At 37.3% G+C, this 15981-nt stretch overlaps 1 long non-coding RNA gene across 1 annotated transcript; it reads right to left on the bottom strand.

The window, feature by feature from the left end:
* Positions 1–4658: 4658 nt before the first annotated feature.
* Positions 4659–6127, bottom strand: LOC113504972. Its single transcript, XR_003401595.1, has 2 exons — positions 5937–6127; positions 4659–4894 (listed from the first exon to the last, which is right to left on the bottom strand). It is a non-coding gene; the product is annotated as an uncharacterized LOC113504972 (long non-coding RNA).
* Between the last annotated feature and the right edge of the window lie 9854 nt (positions 6128–15981).

The following is a 15981-nucleotide window of genomic DNA, read 5'->3' as shown; positions in this document are numbered from 1 at the left end:
GAGAGATTTAGAGTGCGTTCAAAAGAAAAGCAGTCAGACGCCGACTGTAAGCAGGCTTAGTACGCCTTGCCCCCAGTGTTAAAATGAAACTATAAGGCACCTGGACTTTTTTATGTTTGGAAGAGAGATGCCGCTTTACGCCATGTATGACTGTCACGCTTTCAATACCAAAATGTGGTGGTAGACCTATATGCGTAGTATGCGGGCATTATGGACTAAGCGTATGGCGTAGAATATTTCAGTTACAAAGGTAGGGTACCCATGGTCTCCGTTTTATTGGTCCAGTTTATCGGATGTACGAACTGATAATTTTTGCTGTATTTAAAATATTTCCATGAACGTAATCGATGCGTTCAATGAAAGACTGTCGATAATAGGAACTGGGAGTGAAATAATGTTGCGGTTGAAACGGAAAGAACGAAAAATGAAGTTGAAGTTTAAGAGTTTTGTATAATGACTGTTGTAAACTGTATTGCTACCAAGAACGCTATGTTTTCGTTTAATCTTGGGATAAAATCTGTCTCTCATCAAATTATACGTACTTTAAAATATGCAAATAGGTAATTTTGCAATTGAATTTATTCTTGAATGATACAATTATTACTAACTTGTTCAACAAACTCTAAGGGCTCATTAAGTGTGCCTAGAACTCAGAATACAAACTTTACGTACGTAGTCAGAGCGAAGCAACATCATTAGCAGATTCTTTGAAGCACCACATCGTGCTGTTAGTAGCCAGATACAGCTCGGTTTTGTAAAGACCGATCAGTCGATGCTTCACGACGCTGATTGGAGTTTTAAGCACATCTATACATATAATAAAATTGTAGAAAAGTGAAAACTGTACATTGAATATTTTTAAAAAAGAATAATTGCAGGGTGGTCTACGAACGATTCCGATGCCGAAAATATGATTTTTAGAATTTTTGTCTGTTTGTCTGTTTGTCTGTTTGTCTGTATGTATGTCCGGAAAGATCTTGGAAAGTACCCGATAGATTTGATTCAAATTTTCAGAGAATATCAACGAGAGGTCCGGTCAACATACTTTTTACTTATTATCTCGCTTTTCGTTACAGGGGGTGAGCAGGAGCCTTTTATATCTATAAACAAATATCAAATTATCTCATAAACTACTGAATATATTTCGTTCAAATTTTGCATGAACCTTATCGTACACATGATACAACAAATATACAAAAACCATAACGCTACTCTGCAGGGGGCATGAGCAGTAAAGTTTTAAATATTTGGACTCACCCGTAACATCGTGTAATACAATTATGAGGTGTATTTTCACCCCATTGAGTAGTAGGCAGCACGGTTATCAATTTACACAAAAAACATCACGCTATTTATCTTAAGACTTTTGGCAGAGCAATAATAGGATTTTTCGAAAATAAATCATTTTCACAAAATTAGTCATTTTATTCTCTTTCTGAAAGTCTACCGCGACTATTTCACAAGTAAAATAAAAGAAACATAAACTAATACGTATTTTTATGCAATTGTTACCGTAATGGATACATTCTTGAAAGAAAGGAACTTCAATTATTTTTATTTTTATTGATGTACTAAAATTACTCAAATTCAAATGTATATGTACCTATATGTATATGTTTTTAGCTCGGGTAATGTTGGCGATGCTACTTCAAGATCAAATCATTCGTAGTGACACTCAATCCAAAGTTGCATGTAGTTCACATTGATCTCATCTATAATTATGCATAACAATAAATTACTGAACGACTCCGTTAATTATTACTTTGGTTCATCTGTAACAACTAGCAACAAAAATATAAACTTTCAAACAAAAAAAAAGCCTTTCAAACAATGAAATAATGTTTTCCTAAATTTGCAACATTACATAGGCCAAAAGTATTTATTAAAGCCCAGAAAACTTGCATAAAAACTGCATAATAGGTATGCAATGTGAAAGATCTATAAAACCAAAGCTATCAATGAATAAGAGCGTACGCTAGACGGTTTTTAACATTATGTATCTATCGATAGAACAATGTCTACTGATATTTGGGATTTTTCAATATTTTAACGATTTCATCGGTCTACATCCGCCATTACAGAGACCGCACACGTGGTACTTCCAAAAAATCCTTTAACTATTTATTGTAATCGCTACTTATTTAAAATTTTCTTCTTTCGGTAAAAACAGGGAAAGGAACGAGACTGAATGAGTTTCTGAGATCCCAAAGCTAAACCGACGAGGATTAGGAACATATTTTTGGAAATTTCCCCAATAAGGCTGATAATAGCGTTTAGCTATCAGCACTTACATCCGTCATACAATGTCTAGAAAATTCATTTTGGCTATCGGTATCGACAGCGTAACCTCATAACCAACCTCATGTAGTCTTTATTTAAGTTCCATTTATGCAGCCCTACTGCATGACGGTATTTTACTTCAATGATCGTCAGGTAGGTTAACGAATAAAATACGTAATGAAGTCACTTTTATGTTCATATTTTGCTTTGTTGTAACATCACAAATTACACATATCCTATACTTTAGATTTTTGTCATTGTCAATTTAAAAAAAGGGTGTCTGATATTTTTGTATAATCACGCTATTTATTTATCAGCAATTTAAAGGCAAATCATGATCAAAACACTAGGGGGCCAAGATAACACGTTTACCATTTTTTTTATTTTGGAAATATTCCCTTCGTTTGTGAGGAAAATCAGTTTAATAATTAAGAGGACAATGAAACCTAACTTTTTTCAGGAAACCGTTTATCTGGGCTGAATTTTGCAAAATCTTATATCTTATGACACTATGTAAAATCCACAGTTACCGAGCCCGACTCTCACTTCACCAGCTCCGTCCACAAAAATAATTTGACATCTTCTTTATATCGTCAGAAAACATCGTGTGTGAAAATTGCAACTGTCTGGCTACCACTGTTCCTGAGAAACAGCCAGGTGACAGACAGACGAACGGACAGCGGGGCCTCAGTAATATGGTTCTGGTTTAACTCTTTGGTTACAGTAATCACTGTCATAATCCGACTAGCAATTTCAGGTGTAGGCCGACCCAAGAACAGACGTGCTCGAAAATCATAACTCACCCACTTAGAAAATAGAAAACACTCGAAAGTAAAACATTTTTAGCAGAAGTGCTAAGACTGAGTTATACCTTCTGTTATTTTTTCTTACTTGCACCCCCCCCCCCTATTTTTAAACGGCTCGATTTGTCAAACATGTCTAAACGAACACTCGCACATAATTCACGTTTAAATTAAAATAGTTCAATTCGTTCGGAAGCTATGATGTCACAGACAGGCAGGCAGGCAGATATGTCAAAGTTATAAACCCCTCTTTTTATTTAATATTTTCTCTAATATTTGACACCAGGATAGTATCGTAAACGATGAAATTTGTTTGATTCAAACATTTGATAGTCTTTGGGCCGCTCAAGATTCATGTTAATTTAGTATTAACATGAATCTTGAGACTTTTTTACACTTTTTTTTACATTTAAAGCTTGCTTTAAGCTTTAAATGTAAAAAAGTGTTTCATTTTCAATATTGCATTACATTTTTGCGATGATCGTTATTATTAAACTTCATAGTTTTTCACATCTTGAAAATCACGCAGACAAAGTCGCGGGCAACAGCTAGTTACATAATATATTTTAAATTCATGATGTGAAATCCATCAATTATTCTTAGAACTTGGAATCTAGAGAGAAAGTGGCTAAGCTTCAAAAAAGAGTTATTTTAATTTGTCGGTGTGTTTTTGTTATTATCACTTTGTAAAAAAAAATCGCGATAATAAATCACTAAAAATAAAAATCAAATCGGATAGTAGTAGCCTATTTGTTAATCCAAAGTGTAAGTTACCTCAAAACCAAATTTCATAAATATCGGTCCAGCAGTTTACAAACATACATACACAAACAAACACAGTGGACTCAGTACCCGTCAGCTGATTCGAGATGGTGCTGGAAAGGGAACCGTGAGAGGATTGGAGGAGACAGTCTAGCAATTGGAAATCTGGAAAGGAAAGACAGTTCGAGTCTACAGTATCTTTTATGAAAGTTATGGTAAAAACTCATGGCTTCGCAGCTTTTGCCAGATTGGCATAATACCTGTTACCTCTGGGCTCTTGTCACTAGTCGAGACATTTATTTCTAAACAACATCTTATCGAGAAAGGTTACTGGAAGCAGGTGTCTGACACTAAGCCGAGTCTGCATGGAGACAACACCACGAACGATAGAAACTAGGTTGTTAAATTCATAGAATAAAAAGCAGTTTAGTCTAAGCTAGGTTTAAAAAATCCCATTCCGAATAGCCGAATAGTAAAATTGTATCCTGAATTCCTGATATCACGTTGGACGACAGCCCGTCACTGCGTTTGAAGGTGACACTTGACCCAAATGTCACTATCACCAGTTTAAATTTAAAACAATTCGGTTTACTGCACCGCTGATAAATGAATTTACCTAACTCTTTATTACTTGTTTGTTTTTTTGTTGCAATCTACAATGTGCTGAAAAGAGATATGGCATGCTTGGTTACCTACCTACAATTTCGAGTGCATTAATTATGTGCCTATCCGGTGTTGAGAACAAAGTCAAAACATGATTCTGAAACATGAAAGTACATAAATGACTAAGAAAAATAAAATTAAACCAGCATGTAGCTTACTTATAATAGTTTATTTCCACATAACTGCACGGAGTATACTTCGAAAAAGACAAAACATGAAAGGCATCGATGCGCGCCGGTCCATCGCCAGCACCATGGCTTGCCTGCGAAGTCCGGCGCCACTCGTGCCACTAGCAAATCTTGGTGCAGCAGGTGTAGATAGTGATGCAGGGGCAACAGCAGCCACCGCAGCAGCCACCGCCGCAGCATCCACCACACGGTCCGCACCTACAGACAATAATTTTTTTTTTAACATATTATTTAAAACTTAGTTTACGGCACTCCTCTTTTTTGAGAGGTTGGGAGGTCTATCAATAACTAGAATATATCTAGTTTACAAGAGCAGAGTTATTCTCGAGTTTACGATCATAAATACCACTATTCCGATTTACTGTTAGTTGCTAGTGATTTACTTTCAGATCGCCCACATTATCTGGGAGACTTCTACGGATGATTTTTTTAAAGGATGTGTCAGGAAGTTCAGCACTGCATAGGATTCTAAACGCTATACCAGCGACTATCCACCATCCCTACTCCATGAGAGAACCAATTCTGTTTTCCTATCCACCATCCCTACTCCATGAGAGAACCAATTCTGTTTTCCTAATGAACTGGACCGGAATCGCCAGAAAGCTATTCCGACCCCTTCTTGGCTTGAAAATATGATGCTACCGCAACAGAAGTAGTGATTAGTCTGCTCAAAAGATGGGACCCATAATGCCTACCTACCATATTATATGTTCCGATCTAGCTATCGCGAGTCGTAGACACCAGAGCGGTTTTCCTAGTTATTTAAGCCATTAACTTCCACCCCCCAGCATATAGCTATAGCGACCCCTAAGCCGGTCAGTGAAAAGAATTGGTCATCTCGAAGAGTGACCCTCTGAAGCAGGTCCGTTGTGTCGGCACTCACACATAGCTCGCTACAAACTGCCCTACGCATGTATCCTACATAGACCTTAAGAAACATTACAAGTTTGAAAAAGCATACTAATCCCTCAAGTCTTCCCATGATGAGCCAACGACTCGCCCAGAGAAAAAGCAAAAAGCACTCCTGGGATAGGCGCCACGAGTATCAAACAACAGAAGCGGACAAGTCGAGAGTATCACCACTTAAGCACCGCTGGGATAGGCTTTCATACCAGGAAAAGCTACGCTTTGCCTTGCCCTAGGAAGTGAACCCTGAGATAGCCCCCCCCATGAACATCCTCACACTTGTACACTCCTTCCAATATTACAATACTAATAAATTATATGATGAAGTACTTACATTTTGTAAAGGGTTTGTAAGAGTACTAGAATAGCCGAAAACGGTCAATAAAGACCAAATAATATTCGTGGAAATAACTTCACTGTTTTTCAAACGTTTAGAGAGATTTTAAGATTTTTTTTCTCGTTTTACAGTTGTATATAAGTATATATCTCGCTTGCGATTTGATTGAGTACTGACAATCCCGAGACAATTGTTTTTACAGAACACCTCGCATATCATTTGAATTCAGATGAAGGAACGAAATATTTTAAATTTCGATTTTCGGCCAGCATTTTCATCTATGGCATACAAAATTAGCCTAAGAAGGTTACATTTTAAATGTATACGCACTCGTTTTAAATCATTTATACATAATTTAATGGTCAAACGATTTTTTTAGTTTCTAGCCGATTTTAATATCTCAATATGGTCCTTTTTTATACATGTACTGATTGTAGCGAGATCTCTGGCAGGAATCTGATAAACATTTTCTTTTCTGTTCAAAATAACTGCCAATTGGTCTCATAAAAATTACATTGCGGTGATCAGAGCATAGATTTATTTTTTACGTAAAGAAATATTAGCCCTCAGTCGCTTATTATGGTATTTCAACACAATGCGGTTTAATGACATTATACAATTCATTCGAAATGCCGACTATTTGAAACAAAATAACGGGCTTTTTCCAATAAGATTCTAGCGGCGGCGTATCAAAGTATAAATGAGAAATTAGAAGTTTCAGAACTACTATTCCTTCATGTTTAAAAATAACACTTCAACTGCCAGCTTAATAGTACTAGTAGCAACATTTAGATATAATAATAAAACATACTTGCTGTGTGCCTATGTTCTATTGCTATTTGGGAAAAAAATAATAAATAACAAGTAAATATCTTTAAAAAGTCATCTCGTTGTTGATTAATATAATTGTTTAGATATTAATAAATTTTATAAGTTGGCAAGTTTTGGGTAAAAGTGTTACACGGCGCGAATGACGATCACGTCATCGCTCGCGTGGCAAATACGATGAGGCGCCGCGTCATCCAGATGATGTGTCTGACAAACATATACCTATCTCGCTTCAATACTCTACGTGAATTACGTTGAAAGAGGACGGCGCGCAGCACACTGCGATGTAGCGGTAAACAGCAAACTTTAACCAAATTCCAAGTTGCCGGCACCCGCTCAGTTCTACACGGGTCGCAGTCGACGGTGCACGCGTTTTCTCTCTCCAAACCGATCTAACTTTTCGTAAGTTCGCCATGACGTTGCGCTGCGTGTTTGCGGTGCTGGCTTTAGCCGGGGCTACCTTCGCGGGCCCTGAGGTCACCGAACTTAAGGTCGACGTCGTGAGCGTGCCAGAAGAATGCAGCGTCAAGTCCAAGCACGGGGACATGCTGACCATGCACTACACCGGCACACTGGACGACGGTCACAAATTCGACTCCAGGTAAGTGCATATTTAATCACGGTCGTGTTACGACTAAAGGGAAAAAGAACTAAAATTACAGGGCCTAAGAAAGACGCAGTTCCGTGACCCTGACATAAGTAATTAAGTGGCATTTCAGATGAGTTTTAGTTTGTTGCGTTATCCTCAACTTTTTGGCCTTGTTCCGATGTGGCGCAAATAAACTACATTGTAAAGTAATTATTAAATGGGTATTGAAGTAATGAGCGACGTGTGAACACTCGTAGTATTTGTTATTAGAGGAAGCTAGTTTTATCGTGCTGCCAGTTCCGGTTAGCGCCTGACGGACGGTGCGATGACCCGTTTACTATGAGTAAATAAGAACGCAATACTAATTATATCTAATCTGCTAAAACAATTACGTGGCGTTAACACAATTTTGTCTATAGGTCAAATGTTCAACTTCTCGCAAATATTTAAATCTTACTATTTGAACCATTAATTGGTATTTATCTGAGTAGGTTGTAAAACATTTAATTCGTTTTTTTTTTGTATATTATATAGCAGTATTTAACTAATAGTTTTGTCCATATTAGTGGGTATAGATAGCAACTGGGATTTCCTATTTCATTGTTTTCGATTCAAAGCGCCCATGTTCACCTCACTAAGAATAGACTTGTATTTACAGCTAAAAAGTAGGTACTCTTACAAAAATGATTGCGGTATTATTAAAAACATGAAATACTTAATAAAACAAGAAATTACAAGCTCATCAGCTAACGATAACTTCATACTTTGAAAATCTTAAGTTGTATCGGCTTAGGTCGTTTTATCATCGATAAAACTTAGAAATGTTCTTCACAAATACTGGTTGTTCAAATTTACCTGATATTAGCTTGGCTTTATTTGTAATGTCATCGTATTTAGTTTGAAATATGATTAAATTATTTCAACTTCTTTGTGTCCGTAGTTTCTGCTATCAATTCTTTGTAGGCCGTTAACCTGGCTAGCCGGAACTCAACTCAAAATAGAAGAAAATAAATATTAAAACTGGCAAAGGGATATTTAATGTTCCGCTCCCTAGCAGTCTTCGGTAATAAGTTGACTAAGAATAGCACAATTTTCTTTAGTCCTTTTGTCTTTTCGCGTTGAGTATTTCGCTTCAATCAATTCACGCTTGACTAGTCATGATATATCTCCGATGAAAACCCACAAGGGAAGAAATTGCATTTGACGAAAAATAGATTTTGTCTTCATTTTCAAAAGGTACCGAGTTCAGTTCTAGGACAAAATTTTAATTTGAGGTTCACAATGCTAGTAACAAATCTAATCTATAGATTCGAAATCATTTTTTCGATATAGGTACGTATTTTGATTAAAGCCCTTAATGTCCCTCATCAAATAATGAACATTCATTGATATAATTTATTAGCGAATTACTTTCCAGCGGTTTTAAGCTTGACGGCTCCCAAGGCGTGCAAACTTCTTGTGCATATAAATGTTCCGTCAGAAGTCTGTGAAACTTTATATTTAATAGCTTGAGAATGTCGGGAGGTAGAACGTGTGTCATCTTAAGCCGTCGTCAAACAAGCCTTGTATCCGAACTTACGAGGTGAGGCGTCTTAGATCAGGCTCTAGTACAAATAGACGACGCTATTCCAAATAGCAACGTTCGATGGTCCTTATGACTGTTGCCTCTTGAATGCAGTAGATCTTGTCTCCAGTACCTACCATGTTTATTCTGCACAAGACAAACAAGGCAACCTCCTTTCTAAAATTCACATCATACAACATGCTTCCTCGATCCCAAAAAGGATTTAAGTCGATGTTAATTATACTCTTTCATATCTTTATCATACCTTTACACTAGTTAATGGTAAATACACATACACATGTGATTACAAAGTACTTGAAGTACGAGATTAAATATTCACATGCGTTTTCCAATATCGAAATGGATTTGCTGTTTGGAGATCAAATACCACTGAAAATGAATGAGCTGAAAAGTAAACAGCAAAATATTTAATAAAAATCATTTTACGAATTTTTATTTTAATATTTGAAATTGTTTTCGATGTTTCAAAATTTCATACGTCATAATTTATTAAAATGCAGTGTATTTGCACTGTGGGTCATAGTGCTTTAATACGCAGATAGGTCGATTGTCAAATTACGCGTAGCCACCGAAAACGTTTGCATTGTGAGTAAAAACATCTTTAAATCACTGTCACAATAAAGATGAAGTAAAAAGTTGATGAAAAACTCCACAATCACGGTAACGTTGTTTGTGCCTGTCGCTGTGTAAATAAGTTCACATAATACACGACAAGACCAGTATAATAAGTCTTTACATTTGCTGCGATGAGCAACTGTAGTGGTATTAGGCCCAGTAAACCTTAATCAACATAATAGACTTAATAGAAATATGGAAATCAGTACTTTCTTGAAACCTACAGGTTTTTAAGGTCATTGTAGTTTTATAAGCGAGATGGTGCTATATGTCTTAGATCGGCGTCTCGCTTCCACAGCTTTACTTTAAAAAGTAGTGATATGCGCCCTGGTTTTTATACGCTAAGATTACACACGATTACCGCCGAGCCAAATAATTTGCATTTTAAATGTTGTTTTATAATTACTACTCTTTTCTTACGGGTGTTAGTTATTATGTTCATTCATAAATACACGTTATCCGTCATTATTCCTTTAATTCACTTTAGTGCAGGATTTTGAGATCGAAGCCAGTAATTGGAGGAAGTATAACGACTCCAGTACTTGTACGGCCCGCGGTGAGCGCTAGGAACCTGAATACTGCTCACAATTACAGAACACATATTCAGATATTGCGTATGAATGCGTATTTTAGGCGAACGCCGTGATTAACTAACAAAACTTGGGCTTGTTTCATAAGCACAGGGCGAAACTTTTGTTATTACCGTTTATGGGGGTGCGTGTAAAATTTACCGTTTAATTATATACATTCTTAACTTATTCGCGTTTCATGTGAAGATTTTACTTATTTCAATTATACACAGTGGAAAGTATAGCTCCGTCCTGCGGAAATGCCTGCGGTTTTCCGTTACCGTTACATGGCTCTAACATTCATGATGAAATCGAATTTTTAGCTTCGTTCCTAAGCATTATAAAAAATCCACACGTTCCACATTAACAGATTGAGTTTCTGTGTACGACGATGACGTTTTCTTAGAAAATACATTAACCTGATCTGACGGCGTTACTCACTTGAGACGTAATAAAGGAATCTTGTATGCGATTAGGATTGTATCAATTATTTACATATCGCCACACACTTTCCTGGTGCGTACCTACGCTCGGTGCTCGACGCCGGCGGCTGAGTCTATGTACTTACCGTAAACACACCTACATCGGGTTAGTCTATATATTTCAATTTGCCGACTTTCGGTTTTATAGTGTAATCTAATAAAGAAATTCTAGTGAGCGGCTGTAATTTATTTCGGTGCGGGTATTGTAGAAGCAAAGTTTTGGAAAAAGTTAGGCTTTCTCTCAGATTATCATACAATATGGAGGAGCGTGTTCCAGTGCGTCCGGGAGTGTCGACCGCTCGCTAACTTTTTTAATTGTCTCCGTGGAGCGCACCACGCGGCACAGCTAACTAGCGTTAATCCATGCCTCCTTATGCCGCAGCAACACCGCACCTTGTATTACAATTCATAAAATCTTTGAGTCACTTACGTGCGCACATGCAAATACAAAGCGATTGTAAGTCTATGAGCCTGCTGCTTGACACCGATGCGGGAGAAAGCGCATTTGATTATCTAAAAACAACGGCGCAATAGCTTGTTCATTTATTCCTTTGAAAATAAGTAAAACTGAAAATGATTCTACTGGCTTCGTTACTCATAACCTTGTTTGCTTCATTAACCACTAGTACAGGTTTCTAATTATCCTTACCTATGTATTGTTAGGTACTTTGCAAGTCATGTCTTTCTTGATGAAACACAGTTCCCGATACACAGATATCGAAGACATCTTAGACGTTGATTGGAGACTATCTTCGGAAGCATTCTCTTGTGAATAGTTGCGAACTGGTTCCGTTACGGTCACCAATTAGTCTATACGTGTATCGGCTAGACACTGCTCGTGTTTTGTTGTATTACATATTACGTTATAAGCATTTAGAACATTTTTTTGTATTCATAAATCTAAATAAATGCATTGGTTTTCTGTTGGTTCTCTGTATGATGTATTACATCTAATAGTGCGACGCCGAACTAATTCTCCAAGGCGCATATTAGGTCATGTCATTAGCTTGTGCGTAACTAATATAGCGCTGCAATTTAAGTTGGCTTCCCGCCGAAGTTGGGTGCAGTAACACCTTAACCCTGTTAGCTCGGGTAAACATCCATCCGGTATAATGAGGCGTCATTCCAAACAGTCCCAAACAACGTTAGGGTTAATCATAGGGATTATGTCGCTGCTGTATTCTGACACCAGTTACATTGACGTGATTCGGCTTTCATATTATGAGTATGCATGTGTTGGAGTAGTGCATAACTATACTCAAAGCAAGATCATGCCCTTATTTAAAAATACAAACACTAAAATATCCTTTTAATATTTCAATAAAAGTACAAGGATGAAATCTGGCTACGGTGAGAACTGAAAGCTAGATTCTTGTAATGCAATTGTAAAATGAAATTGCGGACAGATCAGGTGTGCAATCTTCAAAAGATTGTAGATATAGATATAGGCACGTATATTTTGCGGGGATTTCGTTGCAACCCCCGCCGCTCCAAAGTAAAATGGCCGCAAATCCCTAATCACCGCCCATTCGGTTCTCAAGCGTTTTCATTAACAATTTTGATTACTTTGTATTTGTGTTGACCGATCGCCAGCGCATCGATAGAAATTTAATAGAAAACTTCCGATCGCCTGAAAGAAAATTAAGTTTCGAATGTGGAGAGATTGTCGAAAACGGTCCGAGTAATTTATTGGGTAAACACGAATAGACATCCCAGACTAAATCCCTCTTAAAATGGAAATTTAGATTCGTTTAAAGTTCGTTCTAATTGTAACAATGTACACTCGTTGTAATGGGATTCAGGTTCGCTTACATTGATAGAGTTTACTGATGTGGGCATGAAGTTTTGTTATGAACGGGAAGTTTTGAACCAGCGAAATATAATACTTATTGGTATCAAGAAGCTCAATGAAGTTGATTATGATTGGTTCAACTGTTTCATTAAACAACCTTAGCTATATTATTGCGAATGTTTTTTGGAGTACTCCAAAAGGTAATTCTGCAGCCGTACTCTACCGAGCACAAATTCTAAAAACGAGTATTTGTGTGTGTCCAAACGTTTTGCCGTAGGCCTCAACATTTATGAAAGTGAAGAATGTGTTTCAACGAACATTAACATCAAATTTAATGACACAGCTAGACATGTTATTATAAGACTAGGATTAACGGTAGAGGTCCCGTTAATCTACAAATAATTTGTAGTAATTATCAACGAGTTCCTATAACTCGACATCCAATATAGTAATTGGTATTGTTTTTTATGAGAGCAGTATCATCATATAACACGCGTCTGTCATCGTAAAGTTATTTGTAATCAGTAATGATGCGGTTTGTTTCTCTGAATACACTCATTATGTTTACGTGTGAAGCACATTTCGGCCTTTATTTAAAATGTATTCGGGTGCATTGTGCGAGTGGATATATTGCGTCCATACCATTGTTGGCAACTGAAACAAAAGCCAGTGTTCTCTCAAGGTTTTTGATAAGTGCAATTATGATTCTGCAAATTCATATTTATCTGATCCGAAACCCCGTTCACCGCATTGTTGTGCCCGCGCGCTAACGAGTTGCCTGTATCTATTTAATATTACTGATTGTCATCTGTGACCAGCACGTGCACTGTGTTTCCGACTATCGCTATTTAAAAATTGTTTCCATGCCGCACATTTTATAAAGCCCGTTACAGACAAATTTCATTCCGACAAGACTTGTACTCACACGTCAGCTTTTCAGCCCTTGGATGTCGGTCTTGTATAGAAAGCATTTCAATATTACTTTGGGAGAGTGAATTGTGACTTTTAGGTAAACATACCTACATGATTTTACCGTATTTTATTTAAACATCGAAGAGTTTATTTGGAGCATGTCATTCGAGCGTGGGCAAAGGTAACGTCTTTATAAGGAAGTCCGAATTGCTCGTGATCTCATGCAAGAGAGTGAGGTCCGAGTCATTAAACTCTGCGTGGATTCGGAAAGTAGATATAACATGCCATAACTGGTAAAACAAACCAGCGTCACACGACGTTAAATGCAATAAAATAATAATCCTTCTGTTCACAGTCGCAGGCTACCCATTGTCAAACCCAGACTCGATAGAAAACTCCTTTCTGTCGACCATACAGTGTGTTATTGAGTTAGTGCAGAAGACATCTAAAAAGGATAGTTTAGAGTTAGCTTTCCTTTGTGTTTTGTTGTCACTGGCACACATCCTCGCTACCAACCTCTGCATCTACACTACGTTGTCAAAAAAGACTAAATAGTTGTTAATAAACAGCTGATGAATATAGTGAAAGACACACAAAAATAATTATTAAGTTAACGGTGCCGCTTGAGGTCCAAAGTGCACGTCAAAATACCCATGCAAAAAAACATATGAGTATATTTCATGTCATCTTTTCATTATTTCGTTATACCAATATACGAGAAACCGCTTTGCAAACGGTGTAAGTTTTCTATCTCGTCTCGTTCAAAAATAAAGGTAGTATTTTCGCTACAATCGAGATATGTCAGGTACAACCTTAACATTTTTATGAAATAAGTGTAAAATTGGACATGTTTGTCGGTAATTAAGGACCTGTAAGAGTACCAAGGATTATCAAAGCCAGTACTGTCGACGTTGCGGGAGCGAGATAGTGAACTACACTAAACGCTTTGCCATCTCCCTTACTCAACAGAATAAATCCTGTTTGGTGTGATCGTAGTGAACGGCCTGAATGAGATCGGACGCAGCACCGTTCGATCAGATAATTGGGATACAGTTGATACAGCAAGGAGTTTATTAAATATTTTCTTGTTCAGATATCACGGGCTTCTCGATAATCGAGTTATTAAGCGTTTTAATTGTCTTTTCTAACATTTTCAGAGGGTGTTTCCAATTTAGGATACGTGACGAAAATGTAATTGGATAAATGAAGAGTTAGGAGTCAGCTTCAGACAAACGTTGCAGTTACCATTTTCAGTAGAGGATTAAAGGTTGAAAAGTCAAAACATCTCTATTTATTTTGTTAGTTCAGTGTATCTGACCGTTGTAAATGGAGGGAACAGCTTTATATATCTTAAAAAATCAGGGTTCACTAGACAAAGCAACATAACATAAAAATGCAGTGAGCGGTCGTATATCAAGGTTTATTCGGGCCATCGCATTCTCACCTTGTTACGTTCCACAATTTCACTACATGGGGCATAAACGAGTGCGTCCCTTACGCTTACTCGTAACTTTCACAATTCGCCATCGTCAAGGCGGATCCGTGCCTCATGACCCGGAGAAAGTACAATTTATACGTAGAAATAAAGAGTTTATATAAACAAGTACGCAAGCACGAGGTAAGATGCCTTGATTTCCACCTCCAATTGAATTCTTCTTAGTGATTTTGGATAGGTTAATGACATTTCTATTTGATCTATTGAAGTTTCTACAAAAGTTTATCCGTCATCTTATCAATTGTTCTAAATATTGGTTACTTATAAACATTTTGCAATTTTAATACATCGACAGTCACAATAATAAAAAATAACTGACTACGACAGTATTATCGCTCTTAAGAAAACCTCGCTGCAGATCTACGTTTCAAAATTTTCTTCCACAAGATTTATGGTATGGCTGTCACAGAACATTAGAATATAATTAAACGAAAGTATTGGCGTACCGCGGAATCGGTTCGTTACGGAGGCCGTATGACACGCGTGCAATACGATAAACTGAACTGTGACGGAACGATTAACATTTGAACTGACGTGTCCCACACGTCAGGTTAAGAACTAGGAAATTAGCTTCAATATTACATCACAAGAGATAGAAAACACTTATACAATTCTGCGAAGCAAAAGTAAAAGCTTTCGCGTGAAATCATTTAAATATGATCTACTACAGTTGTTCGTTCCAAGAAATAGTTGCATAACAAATGAAATTTCTCAAAATAAACTTTAACAAGATTTACATTTAATTGGAAGCGTTTGCATCAAGCTGTGAAATAGTGAACAGTTAGTGTCATGCAGTCAGGATTTTGCGAGTAGGTACTTGGAGTTTTGTCGGATAAATATTCAGTTCTAGTCGTGCACCTTAGTATTGGTTCCGCCGATTTGCCGACGATACATGTTTCGATAACATATTGTTCCGTGACGCTGTAGTTTACACTTCACGTCTTTAGTTTGCGAAACACCAGTTATACCTACTTCATCATTGGCCTAGCCTTTTCCCAACTATGTTGGGGTCGGCTACCAGTCCAACCGGTTTCAGCTAAGTACCAGTGTTTTACAAGGAGCGACTGCCTATCTGACCTCCTTAACCCAGTTACCTGGGCAACACGATACCCCTTGGTTAGACTGGCTGTCAGACTTTTTCAAGCTTCTGACTACCTGTAACGACTGTCAAAGAT

Source organism: Trichoplusia ni, chromosome 1, assembly GCF_003590095.1.
Source record: "Trichoplusia ni isolate ovarian cell line Hi5 chromosome 1, tn1, whole genome shotgun sequence".
Taxonomy (NCBI): Eukaryota; Metazoa; Arthropoda; class Insecta; order Lepidoptera; family Noctuidae; genus Trichoplusia; species Trichoplusia ni.
The sequence above is the reverse complement of the archived record's forward strand: the minus strand, read 5'-3'. Positions and strand labels throughout refer to the sequence as shown.